This window comes from Anas acuta, chromosome 2 (genome assembly GCF_963932015.1).
Source record: "Anas acuta chromosome 2, bAnaAcu1.1, whole genome shotgun sequence".
NCBI lineage: Eukaryota > Metazoa > Chordata > Aves > Anseriformes > Anatidae > Anas > Anas acuta.
Genome location: NC_088980.1, coordinates 128,446,020 through 128,460,782, shown reverse-complemented (window position 1 = coordinate 128,460,782; position 14,763 = coordinate 128,446,020).

Genomic DNA, 14,763 nt, shown 5'->3' with positions numbered 1-14,763 from the left:
CATGTTTGTCTGATACATATATATATATCAGTGGACAATTCTGTGCCTCTGCTATCATATACAGTGTTGAAGAATTGCTACTGAGTGTGTCTGTGGGTATATGTGTTTACTTTTTCCTTGCTTGTGTATTACCTATGCTAGCTGAGTGTAGCTTAAAATGCTGCTGTGCCTCAGAGTAACAGCCAAGGCAGTGAAAGTTAAGGATGCATTTTGTGTGTTACTGCTACCTGCCTGGCAGCGTGTGGGCAGAGGGTGAGGAGACCTGGGTTGCTGCTAAAGAGGAGGTTGAAGCTGCACAGCAACTAAATATTCGTACTGCTTCATCTTAATATTAAAAAGTGATCATCTTTACCAACGCGGAGGCCTTTCTGGTCACTCATGAAATCTTTAACTGTCCTGTAGCTCTAACACAGGCCCGTACTTGGCAGCCTAGTTGTGTTCAGATGTACCCACGGTCTCTGACAGGTCCTGTATTTGTCACTGAGCAGTGTTATCATCACGGTGTGCTGCTTTTTTGAAGCACCAGCCTGACAGCCTTAAACACGGAAGGTTTTCTCCTTGAAAGAGTTGTGAGCGGATGGATCCATCCTACCTGCAAATCTCTACCTGGAGAACATCGACAACTTCTGGAAGTACCTCACTTCTTCCCTGTGCATTTGAGTTTGTAGTACACTTGCGCTGGTACATGCTGTATCCTCCTCTGGATTTAGCTCTGCCAGAAAATAGCAGAAAGAGCTCGGTCCTGTGGGAGAAGACTGCTTTGTTTGAAGAGGGGCTCTCGGGCCAATTAAGGAGTGGCGTTGACGAGAGGCTGAGAGAGGGCTAGGCTTTCTCGGAAGGATTGCCATGAGGCTGGAAAGAGTGGGAGGTTATTTGAGTGTGTAACCTTGTTCTACCTTCCGTCCCAGGCTGCCCGGGACCACTGCTAGATATGAAACGCAGAACACTGTGGGCAGCTAGAACTACACAGGTGTTATTGAGGAGAGATTAAAGTGTATAGTATTTCATGTATAAACATGAAACGGGAGGCTGTAAAATTCCAAATCTAGTTTCCTCGTCACGGTGTGTATTGTCTCCTGTTTAATTATGCTCTGCCCTGTCCCTAATAGGCTTTTATATTAAATTAGCAACTCCAACGTAGAAGATTGCTATAGTGCATGCAACTATACTTTAGATCTTCTAATCAATGACAATGCTTCTCAGCCTTTTAATGGTTATTTCATTGACATTCAGATGACTTTGCCTGCCTCTAAATAGCTGGCTCTTATATTTAGAAAGACCTCTATAACTATTTCTGTCCCACTGTCCTAATTTTAAGCAAAACTGAGAAGCATTTCACAATAAATATTTAGCTGCTGGTGTTTATCTATATGCAGTCTTCTCTTTCCATTCCCAATGGCAAAAGTATTAAAGACAAGTACCAATCTTACTCAACCAGTGCAGTAAAACTATATTAACTTCTAGAGACTGAAGAAACAAGTCCAGGGCTATACAGCGACTTGTGCTGCTAACTCAGTATTTCATGCCTGGCAATCACTTAACGATATCCGTTTTGTCAGCAGGGAAAAAGCAATGGCATTGTTTGTTCTCCTTTCTTCAGGAGACTGGTAGCTGGAAATTTTCTGTGTAAGTGACAAATGCTGTTGTTTCTTAAAAACTGCAGTTCTGAGACATTCTGCTATTTTTATTTCCTGTAGAATACCAGGTTTCTGCAGACAGACTGAGAAAGGCAAGATAAGCTTGCTCCCATAGGCAGCAGATAGCTCCTGAGCCCAAAATATTTACTTGTTTACCCTAGTGCAAAAAAAGCAAATTCAGGAGCAAAAGCTTAGCCAGAGAGGTAGTGGAGAAGAAAGGAAATGCAGATGTGGCTTGATCCCGTGACCCCCAACTACCTTAAATCTCTTTGGATGAACCCTGTCTGTCCGGAAATCCTCAGGCTAGCATTTTGTGTGGGATGTAAGACGACGTGGTATTTTATACAAGCAAATATTGTCTTCCTTTCTTGAGGAAGCTGGATTCAAGTGCAGGATGAATTTAAGAAGCTGGAAATACTGCATAAAATTAGATACAAACCTTTGGAAATCCACTCCGATTTGGCATAAAGGAATAGCTCATCAAAGTGATATTTTTTGCTTTTGGAAAGAAGCTGTCACTAGTTCTTAGGCCTGTTTCTGTTCAGCGCTCCCACCTTACACTTGCAGCGTGACACAGTTTATTAGGATCACGCTAAAATACATGAATCCTGACTGTTGCCCTCTTCACTCACACATCAGCATGTGAGTCCCCAGGTGACAGGAGCCTTTCCAGGCTATTACTTAGTGGTGGGAAGCCCACGTTTTTCCGAGAAACAAACAAGCCCAAGCGAGCGCAGATAAACTGAAACCCTTCTTCCTGTTTTATATTGTGTGCCTATTCACAGGCATTTCTTGCCAGAAACTCCCAGTTTGGATCACAATATACTCCATACTGAGCTGAAGCCTGCAGTGAATAATGTGCAGGCCATTGGCTTTGTGCTGGAAGGCAACAAAAACGATTTACAAAGCCCTTTTCTGAGGCCTCACATGAAAGGTTGTAGAGACGGGCTGTGGTGCTTGCCAGGTGACTCAGCACACGAGGTGTGAGCGTGCCCATGTATTAACCGGTCTACCTGGCCCCGTAGAGCAGCCCATGCTTTGCCAGTAACCGAATGCCTCTCCTTCCACTTGCCCAGCTTATAAATAAAAATGAGGACGGGCCCTTTCTTCTGGAGCCAGAAGATGCAGGCACTGACTCATGCTTGCAATATAGTAGCTTGACTGCAGTAATAAATGTTGAAATGCCGGTGCCAGGCAAGATACTGAAATTTGAAGGTGTCTTTTGGGAGTCTGAAGAATTCATCTGGATGAAGCCTTTATTAAGGAAGTACTTGGGTATTTCATGTTGCTCTCTCTTATTCCACCTCATCCCACGTATTTTTTGTTTTAGCAAATTCTACTTATTATTCATATAGCATGAAGGAGTTGACCAAACTGCCTTGTTTTGACCCATACTGTCTGCAGCCCGCCCAAGCCTTCCCAGGACCCCAGAGTTCACAGACAGAGGTTCTCTTCCAGCTGTGTCTTGTTCTTCAACAGATCCTGTAACGCAGCTGTCTGATGCAGCAGCGGCTTCTCTAAGTGCTCAAAACAGCTGACCACTTGGAGCATCGTGCCCTGCTTATAAAGCCCTTAACCACATTCCATTGCTTGGACCTTTCCAGAGGCTTTTATCAGGCTTCTTTTTTCAGGAGAAGCCTCCTGGAAAGGAAGAGGAGATATCTGGAGCCATTTTTGCATATCTTTTGTGCTTCTGCTTGTCAGGGCAGCCTCAGCATGGGGAAACACCTGCAGACCACTCTCTTCTCTCTGCATTGGAAAATCTTCATGGAGTATTCCAGGCAGCTTGCATGGTCTCCAAGGTAAGCTGTAATATCCAGGAGCGGACAGTAGTAATGGGTTAAATCCTGGTGATGTGTGCGTTTCTCCGTCTTGCCCTGTTTCACCGAAGCAAGGATGTTGGAGCAGAAAAGTTGGTGGAACAGCTCTGAGAAGAGAATGGTAGAGAGCAGGAAGGAAGGCTAATGTGGATCAGAGGAAAGCGAAGGCTGTGAGCAGATGAATGAAGAGTTGCATTGTTTGCATTGCCTGTTGCAAAGATACGGAAATAACTGTCGTCAGATGACAAAATAAGCTGCATGCAAGTACGTAAGTGATTTGGAAAGGGGAAGGGAATAATCCTAGTAAATCGCAGTTTTGCTCAGTCAGCCAGAATCAGATGAGCAACACACGAGAATTGAGGCAAATAATTTAAAAACAGTAAGGTGCTGGAAGAAATGTGTGTGGATATGTTTGTCTACTCTGGTGGGTCATCTCCCCAGCTGGGGAGGAAACAGGGCTTGGGTGACCTACTGCAAGAATGCATCGCAGCATGATTTGCTGGTTGTGTTTGTACAGTTTGGTCAAATGACCGTAAGAGGGTGAAGGAATTAAGTGTGGCCTGTGAATGAGAGTGGGCTTGTGGCCTGACATGATAGAGAATTGGATATATCGGGATAACTGATATAAGCTCCAAATGACTGGCAGCCATTTCCACGAATTTCTCAGTTTCTCACCTGCTTAGCTCCCAAATTTTGGTACATTGATTTTCGGTATGTGTTAGTCATCGACATAGGTGTGAGGTCTCCTTCACCATGAAGTGAAGAGGGCAGGTGCGTGTTCTGGTAGAGAGAAGCTAGACCTAGTGAAAGTGAGTATGGAGCCACTTCTCTACTCCTAGCAGAGAGCACCAAGAGCACCTGACTTGCTTTGCATTATATGTAGGCTATTTATAGTGCAGATAATAACTTTGTAATACTGGTTCCTATTATCACCGAGCCTGTCTTCTTTATCAGAGAGGCCATTTCAGAGACTGAATTTCAATATCAAAAGATGAAATGAAAATAATTGTCATCTATTGTTGTTCAGTGATGGTTATGTAAAAACTTGTGGGATTTTATGCTGATTTGAAAAAGTAGCGAAGGGAACTGAAGTGGGTGCTGTAGGAACTCTTTCACATGCTACACAGCAGGCAGATCTATTTTTTACTTCGTAAGGGAAACATCAATTTGATTGAACAATGTTCCCTGTATAATGTCGATGCCTAACTGTCTGTAGATTGCCCCTTTGAATTTCTCTGGGATTCATTGCGTCTTCTGTTAAGAGGAAATTATCAACAACAAGAGGAAATCCTGTACTAGTACTGAATAGTCCTTATTTTAAAGGTACTTCCCTTCTTGTGGGAATTGTATATAATCAGAACAACACTCCATAAAACAGACGAATTATTTTAGAAGGAGACGGGTCAGCCTTTTATTTAAAAGGTCTGACGTTATCGTACAGAAGAAAATCAATTGTTAGAGTGGATGACATTCTTCCATGAGTTGCTTGTGCTTCACAAAGGTGGGGCAAAGTTTAAGGCATTGGTAACAGGAAGTTTGGGCTCCTTAGAGACTTGTTTTTTGGAGCACACAATGACAAAAGTACTCTTTTTCTTCCCAAAAGCAGCACGAGGAATAAGAATGATTAAACTTTACCCTCTTAAGAATTTGCATGGGTGGGGATGTGAAGGGTGCGCGTACCTGCTGGACAAAACCAAATACCCTTCACATTTGGTGGGTAAGGGGGCAAGATGCACCAGTCAGCAGCGTTATAAAGGACATGCAGAACAGCAGCTCATTAGAAAACAGACCCTTCCCTTACATTTTGGTTCTGAGGTACTGCAGTTATGACTACGCAGTGTGTTTTTTTTTCCACCACATCAACTCGCACAAGTTGAGCAAGAGGCAGGTGCAGCCCCAACCTGAAGCCAGGGGCTGGACTGCAGTGTCCCAAGACTCGGGGCACCAAATCAAACAAGCGCACCGACAGGCGTGATTGCAGATCCCGGGCCAAGTTGCTGTCACTCCCTTGCCTGTTGCAAAAGAGAGGCTTGAAACCCCACATACTCCTCTCGGCCCAGCCAGCCACAAGCCAGACATGCACTGAAAGAAGTTCAAGCAAAATCTGTTACAGAGCTATAAAAATCTGTGGGTTGTTGTTGGTTTAGGCAACGTTTGTCCAATTTTTATCTCCTCTCTGGGAAGGAAGAAGGCTCCCTGCTTTTCCACGGTGCTGACAGAGGTCTGTGTGACTCCCTGCACAGCCCCTCAGGAATGCCCTCATCCTGCCTGTTAACAAACTGAGGCCTCATTTTCCGCCCCGGCAGCACAGCAGCATCCCAGGCTGAAAGCACAGCTTCAGTGACAGAGCTGGCCGAGAGCCACAGGGGCCCAATACTGGGAATTCCCATGGTCTGCCCCCAGGGACAAAGCTGAAGGAGTGACGCATCAGGTTTCCGGTTAGAAAAATCCCTGCTTTTCTTTTTTCTGTTTTACACAGCATTAATATCCTCGTAATGTGCTAGCCAGACAGTCTGACTTTATGCATTTTTTAAGCAAAAAGGGAGCCGTAATGAAATTGTTCATTAGCTTTCATTTTGGCTGTATGCTTTCAAGTGAAAAAAAAAAAAAAGAAAAAAGAAAAAGAATCCCCTCTTATTGCCAGCTCCTATGCTAGGAAGTGCAGCCTTCCCTCCATATTATTTTCATTGCCTTGCATGAAATAGAAACCCAGTCTGTATCAAACAGTTGCTGAGAAAGCTGTGATTCAAGCTTTATATAATGAAATACTTTTATACCAAAGTCTATTGGGACGCAGCCTGTTCAGCTCAGCTATCTGCATTGCATTAACTTTTATATCCCCAAAACTCCCATCAGAAAGGAGATTTTTATGAGATTGCATTTGACACACCCCGAACAAGGTTCCTTTAATAACTATGTCTGAAGCTTCTGACTGCAAAAGGCTAAAGAAGACTTTGCCAGGGGCTAGTGCCACCTCGTATTTAATTTTCTGGTGACACTATCTGCTCCTCACTCATTTGCAGCAGACAAACTGTTGCAACAATGCTGTTAATCCTAGGGAACCGTGAGAGATAATGAAGACAAATTTGTATATGCAACCCATACTCAGCATCTTTGTTGAAAGACTGCAGAAGTTGCAGAATGAATTGTATTCAAGGGGAGTTGGTAGGGCACAGCAGAAAATTTCAGACACTTATTTATATTTAAATCTGACTAAAGAGGGGATTTTTCTTATTAATCCTCCTTCTCCCAATCACCAGGGCTTTTCAGTTTCAGCAGTGTTTTGTTTGCTCCTCCAGAGTTAGGTGATCTTTGCAATGTCCCATGGAGGTGTAGTTCTGCGTAGGGACCTGGGACTCAGAAAGGTGAAAACAAAACGGCTGGTTGAGGTGCTTGGCTGAGGAGTATGGACCTGTTGTCTTTTTTTTTCTTTTTTCCCTCTTTCAGCACTTGCGCAAGATTTCCTGGACTCAAAGCACAGTGGCTCTTGACTTTGTTGAAGCCATGGATGATGAGTATTTCTTCACATCAGACAGAGTTAGTTCCCGTGTCAGAGTTCTAGGCAATGAGGAACACTGGCAACCCTTAGAAAGCCTTTTCCTAGTATCCCAAAGCACTTCTGCAAATGGAAGGAATAAAAGAACCTGGTTCCCCCAGCACGCTTCAATCCCCTTAGCAGTAGGGCTGTATTTCTGTATTGCACACTCCAAAGTCTCCAAACACCTTCATCTACTTCAGCAACAACTAGATCCCTTCACTACTCCCTGATGAAAGAAAATCCAGCCTGTAGTTGGAATGAAACAGAGTTCTTAGGCAAAATTAATGCTCCCCTTAGATGCATTTTTGTGTATTTGACTTCCCAACTCAACATCGTGTTTTTAACATACTCTTTTGTGTATTATGTACTAGGTCTTAAAAAAAATATTTGAAGGCACAGCTTCCCATATGAGGTTTCAGATCATCATGCATACAATTCATTGGTAGGGCTGAAGGTTTCAGATTTTCTACTTAGACCCCTTCAGCTGGAAGGGATAATTGGTGACACATGAGGGTTATCTTCATGTGGACCAGACCTAGAGCAAAGCGAGTGTACAGGGAAGGAAAATTATCTGTCTAAGGACCTGTGTGTGGGGGTGGTGGTGCAGGATGCACAGCTGAAGGCTCTGTTAGGATGGCACAGATTGCCGGTGTGGGACTGGGTTGTGTTGGGAACATGAGGTGCAAGGTGGGATCGCAATGGGAAACCCTGCAGTGACAAAAATGTCAAGGAGGTGGAGTCCACAGGTATAGCGCAGCTTTGGGAAGGAATTAAAGAGATGAAAGGAAACTTGGTGGGACTGTGGAGAGAGGATAGGGATGAGGAAAAGTTCGTGATTGAAGGGAGAGGAGGCTCCCCCCAATACTTCTCATTGCTAGAAATGGTGGTTAGCAATCCTATGTGATTTATCAGAAACTTGGACATGAGAGGTGGGGGATGAGTGAGGTAGGATTACTTGGACTGTACCCTTATTAAGATTGGGGTTGCCTCTATTTACAAAATGAACATAATTATCCAGATGAGAAGCTGGCAGTAAAATAGCTCTCCTTTTGGATAAGGTGGCCTGGAGCCTGACCTGCTGCAGACATGTCTGCGCTCTTACAATCTTCCCTGGACATAAGCAGTACTGTTTTAGATTTTATTTTTCCTGACTAATTGCTTGTTTCCCTTCTGCTGCCCCTCTAGTTCTACTGCCAGATACCAGCAATAATCACAAATATGTAGCACTAGATAAACAACTAGATGCTTTGGCAAAGCATTTGTGCCTACACATGGCTCAGTTGCCTCAAATGGCAAATCTGTATCTTGCAGTGATGGCAAGAACCTATTCAAGAAGTGAACAAAGAGTCCTTATAACCTTGGGCAAATGGCCCCTCACGATAGTGTCAGGACAAAAGATGTAATTTATACAGGAGACCTGTTTAGGGATCCTCAGTAAAGAGAGAAAGGCTGAATCTCTTTTCGGTAGGAAGGAAAACTCTTTTCTGGAGGACATACAAAACTATGTCAATTATGACTTTCCTTAGGGAGCATGCAGAAAACACAGTACAGATTAGTGTCTCTGGAACAGTTTTGGTTTATGCTCTGGCTTTCACAAGACTGGAGGAGGAAGCCTGTGAGGCAGCAGAGCAATTGCTGTGTTTATTTGGGTGGCCCATGGGAGCGAAGCAGCGCCATTTGGGGGCGGGGGTGTTGGCTCTACAATAGCAGTGGAGCTGTTTGGGTAACACTTGCATACAATTTTATGAGAGAGAGAAAAAATAGGCTTCTATAGAAATAACTTTTACAACTCTGTTGATTTAACAGAGAAGGAGAGTGCAATGAGAGTGCTTTTGTTCCAAAAAAGGACTTTATAGCATGCATTGTCTCCTGAAGTCTCAGTGGCATTCTGCAGGTTGAGGCACAGGGGGCTGGCTCTGTTTGGTTTTCCTTCCTGTCCCTCTCTAAGGCCAGCAACTGTGGCTGGGCTCAGTTCTAACACATAGGGCACCAGGGAAAGAGGATTTCCTTAAAAACCCAAAACAAACCAGAAAAAAATATCGGTGCAGAGTCTTGGCACAACACATAATAATTGAAATTTTCGCCCTGCTGTTTTCATGGAGGCAAGATTCTTGTAGCAGTCCAAGAATGCCTTTTCTTCCTAAGACCTGTGAGATCAAGTGTTACGTGGTCAAAACTGCAAAACAATTATTATATAACCAAGCAGGGAAATTTCCCTTCCAGAAAGTAATCTAGTGTCGGAAAGCATCTTTTGTCCCAGAGCTGTACTGGCAACTCTGTGGAGCAAGAATGCTGTGCTCCTGCAAATGCTTTTTTCCAAACGAGGGGCTATGTTTCTGCTGGTGAAATAGTCACCGTTAGCAGGTTTGAATTAACTAAAAATGGGGATATTATTCTGCAAAGGCCAGTCTGAAAAGTAAGTCATGGTGGACACACTGAATTATCAGAGCCTCCTGGCTTACGAGCAAGCGTACATAAAAAGTAACAGCAGTTGTAGGCGTCACTGCAAATCCTCCCTCCTGGCCCCTGAACTTTCTCTTATAATCTCAGAGATAACACAGCCTGTGCATGGCACACAGGGGATGACACCGTGTGACCTTAAAGTTTAAAGACATATATGCTTCTAAGGTGTCCAGAGGAGCAGGGAAGGATCCATATAACATTATTATTTTTTTTTTTTCCTAACAGATGCTTCGTTCTGAATGAATCATTGAAGAAGTGAGGCTAATTTGAACCATGTACACTACCGGTGTGGAGAAAGAATAGAAAGAGTCATGCTACTTTGAATTTTAAGAGGCAGAGATGCCTTGTCTAGAGAGGAAGCATGATGGTAAAGCGCAGACGTGCTGGCTGGAGGATTTTGGCTCTCGTATCGCCAAACAGACAGAAAGTAAGGCCTCATCCTGGGAGGGAATGTTTGCCATCTACTTCCCTCTGTTGACTGAGTTACTGAAGTACACTAAACTTGGGTAAACCGAAGGCAAATCTCACAGACAACAAAGTGGGATTCAAAGGCAGAAAATCAGCCAGATTCTTGGTGTTTGTAAACTGGTGGAGTCTGGCTAAAAATATTGTAATGGCTGAGGACTGGACCACTGTGCTTGTAGTTTAAGCAGCCAACTTTGTATAAGACCATGCTCCCAAAAAGAAAAGGCACGTATTACATGTACACACTTCTGCAGGCGCTTCTCCTTCATCTTTTTTATGTCTAGATAATAACACCCCAATCTAAACTTTTCTTTGCATCCAGCTGTCAATCATAACCTGCACTTGGCAATGAATTAAAAAGGAAAATGAAGCAGAACTACATTTTTCTTGTTCCAATCCTGTTTTTTAAAACAACAGCCTGGTATTAATCACCACAGCTACCGAGTGTGGGCAGTGCTTCAGGAGAGCTTTCCTTGCGTATTGCTTTCTGTCCCTGAAACATTGGTAAACTCACACGGGCTAGGAGAGTCTGTTTCCAGTCCTTCATGGAGTGCTATGGAAATGTGATGCGCCTTATAGAGAGACACCTTTATCTCAGTAATATCAACCCTCAGCAGCTCATTTGCACTGGTGTCCAACTGCACAATATCTTTCATCCTATCACGCTCTGCCTTGACCACAGAGTATACATTTTCCTCTTTTGGGCAGTCAGAAATGGCAGCAGTGACTCATATTTGACACTTATGTCATTCGATATGAAAACCATTTCCACTGGAGACTTGCAAGGCCCTGTCTTGCAGTTTCTTTTGTTTTCTCACTACTTCTCTGGCATCCTCCTACGTGACATTATGTTTCAGAATGCTAAGAGGGATGCTCAGCTGGCACAATTTCCACACAATTGATTTTCTGCTGACAGAAGAGTGTTATTCAAAGGGGCTTCAGCTCTCCCTAAAGCATCCCTCAAATTTCAACAGATTTATGTTTTCGTGGTTGCCTGAGACACTGCAAAACAGCATGTCTGTGCTCAGAACCAGACTTCACCCGTGCTAAATGCACCTTCATGGCCTTGACATGATCCTTCTTCTGGGTGTATGGATGGCTTTGCCCCATCACCCGCTGGACACTGTTTCACAGCTCAACCTGCACTGAGATGTGACGGCTTGGGAGAGAGCTTAGAAATGCTGTGGTTCTCTTTAAGAGAAGGTTTGCAAATCTCTTAAGGCTTTTTGGCAACAAGAGGTGATCATCTGTCCATCCGCAAATTATATTGGCTGGCCACCACATGGTAGTGGTCAAAAATAGCCATGGGATCTTCCGAACTTGCCAAGGAATGCTGCAGCACTTTCTTGGTGGCCTTTGATCAGAGGCACAGGCTCATGATTTGCTTGGCTCTGTTTGGGAGATACATGCTTTAGGGCTCTGGCTTTAGCTGTCATCACCAGGCATCATTTATTGTTATCCTTACTTTGGGCCTGTGCTGGTACATACAACTACCAGTGGATTTACTATTCAAAGGTCAGTCGTTTTTTAGCACTGGCACGAATCGGGTTCTTCTCTCTTTCAGCTCCTACCCTCCCTTGGGTTATTCTGGCAGAATCGCTGCTGAGCTCCGCTGCTCCCAGCACTTTCTTCTGGTTCCATCAAATGCTCTGAGTGCTGGGCCACTGAGGGCACGTTTGAAAACATACATCACAAAACAAATCCTCATCAAGGTTCTTCAGGTGAATCATTTGCAAATCTCTCCAACAGGGCTGATAAAGAAACTCTGCTAAACATCAAGTTTTTTTGTGGATAGATTAAAATAATGATAAGTAATCTTTTCTGTCATCTCCACCGGTTCCTAAATACAACCCATATATCATCTCCTTGACTTTAGGTTTAGCACAGTTCCAGATTAGCAGCAATGTACTTCCTATTTTAGGGCATGTTATGAGGTGGCATCTAGATGAGAAGATGTTATCTGCAATGCCATAGCATGTGCCCTATTTTATTTACTCTAGAGACTCTAAATGTTTCCCTTTCGCAGTGACTAAGCCTTTCAACTGTGAGATCCTGAATGACATATTTGGAGCTTGATTCATCATTTACTAACATTAAGGAACAAATTCCTGTTGATATTAATGAATATTAAGGTCAGATCCTTTACTAGCTGTGCAAAGATCAAATGAGCGAAAAACACCTCTTAAATATTACTTTGTCCTTTTCTATGATGTTGCCAGTTAATTTTAAATAATGTTTGTTTCTTTGTTTTAAGTTTCTGTAAGAATACAAAGGTTTAAACCTATAACTAAAACTATTTTCCTCTGAGGACATATTTATTTGTGGGTGTTAAAACACTACTGTTTTTTCCTGGAATAATAAAAACTGAGATAATGTTTCAACACCAAAAATTAATTCAGTATTCTCTTAGGGATGAAAACATGAATGATCAAAACCAAATAATGCTAACATAATACAAAACATTTGCAGCAGTTACTAACAACGTCCAATTAAAATATTCCTTACATGTTCATAAAAACACAGCCATTTCACTATAATCCATACATTCTTCTTTGAAGCATCCATGAAAAAGGTTCAGGTTTAAATAAAATTATTGCTCTGTAATCATATTGTGATTAATGGTAAAGAAAAGGAAAGAAACTTATCCTTCAGTAATTTTGCAGATCCACTTTTTTTTTTTTTTTTTTTTTTTTTTTTTGTGAGAGAGGCAAAGTTAATTCTTCAAAAAGTAAAACACTTCTCCAGTTTGACAAGTGCTGCATTCTGTGCAATTCCTTGTGTGTGACTTAAACAGGTTTTCACAGGGTAAGCACTGCACTGTTTCAAGAGGTGCACATGAATTTATGAGGTCTAAACACTCAAAATGATGTGTTGCCCTGTTATTTATGTTGCTTTATCCCCTCATACAAATCCCAAAGAATGACCTATGTTTGCCACACAATGTTTTTGTCAGGGTTTGTAAGTATTGTCTTATTTTATGGTATGATGGACAAAATATCTAAGATGGGGTGAAACAGGCATATTTTAGAAACTGTCTTTTCCTTTTCATGTCTTTCTCTACCATTGTCTCAGGAGAACTCTTATTCCAGAAGACATTAAGCGGGTTGTAGTAAGAGGGGGTCCTTTTTAAGACATTCATTAGCCCTTAAGAAGTTTGTAGGTTCTCATTCTCTTTTGACTGCTGTACAAAATGAAGCACAGTGCCATTCACGGGCTTAGTCAGAGGGTGAGTAGCTTATGTGGGCAAGTCAGAGTTGTCTGGAGGACTTGGGTCATGAGAGAGGCCTACCTAACTAAGGTAGGGAGTATGTGAGTCATCCAAAGTGTGGGTGAAAAGACAAAATTAGTGAAGCTTTATTTTCTGCTTTAAATTGCCTAGAATCTAATACTCTTTATAGGAACAGCACCTGTGCTTCCATTGAATTTCCAAAGGCAGTTTAAAATGTTATTGGTGACCTGTGTAATGGCAGAAACCCTAACACAGGACATTTCCACCCAAACTGCTATCCATCTGGCCTCCTGTTTGCAGCAGTGGCCATTCTGTGTCTTGTAGGTGGCCTCCTGTTCATGAGCTGGTTGTTTCTGTGTAGGACTAGAGGCTGTTTCTCCTCTACTGCATGAAGAATCCTCCTGATGGGTCCCTTGTCAGAGTGTGTTTTTTTGTGTGTTGTTTTTGATAATTATGTTAAAATAATTTTATGACCCTGTATGGAGTTGTTAATGCTTCACAGTTTTTTTCAGTGACTTATGATACCCAAAGTCTTTGAAGTTATGTAGTTAATGCTTTGTCTAGTAGCAGGCTGATTGCAACACTTGCTATTAAACATGCCACGTTTGTAATTTCATAGTAGGGTCATTTCTTATATTTAGATGTAATAAAATAACTGTAGTTACTGACGTGGTTACCTTTGTTGACAGGTAGCAGCTACCTCATACGATGCAATGAATAACATGAATATTCATGGTATCACCCACATACACATTTGCTTTCGTACTCCCAAAGTCTATTGCTTCTTTGGTGTGATTTATCTCCATCTCCAGGCATTTTCTCAGAATCAGCCATCAAGACGGTAAGATTCATGAGTCTTACCTGATTCTGTGAAAGTTATGGAGTGGTTCTGACTCTCCTCTAGGCATTTTGGTACCTCACATTCACAGTCTTTCTCTGAGGCAAGCAGCTGAATAAAACTACAACTTCTCTAGCTACTTGTAACCGTATTTTCAGCCAGTCCTTGTCTAGCCAAGTGTAATGGAGATTATTTTATATTTCATTTCTGTTTGCTTTCTTTTTTCTTTCATTTGAAGAATATTACTGTCTTCACAGTAATGTAAAGATGTGAAAGCATTTTTAAGCCCTTTTCCTAATGAGATAACATGCACTGTGCAAAAGATTTTCTGTGCTTTCAGTCAACTATAGCTTCTAATAAAAGGCTAGTGGAAAGAAAATAAGGCCTTTTTAACACCAGAATAATGAATAAATCTGAGCAGAATAAGGAGAAAGATAATGTTCTCCCATGTTACACAAAGAAAGATTAAGTTTATGTGTATCGCTATTCCGGGATTCAGTATCAGAGTATTTGTGTTTGATTTCCACTGCAAGGCAGCAAAACTCAATACTACATTCAGCATAAATCCATATACTGCTTGGAAACACAGTGTGTTTCTTTTTTAATGATTCGTTTTATTTACACTCCAGATCCGTACATCATTCAGTTACTGCTAACTGGGTGTGCTGGTCACAGGACTTTAGAGCTACAGAATGTGTACAGAACTCTTAACCACCAAGCTGAAATACGTAGCTGAGGTCTTGCTTTTGTCCCACCTTTAAGCCATTGGAAAA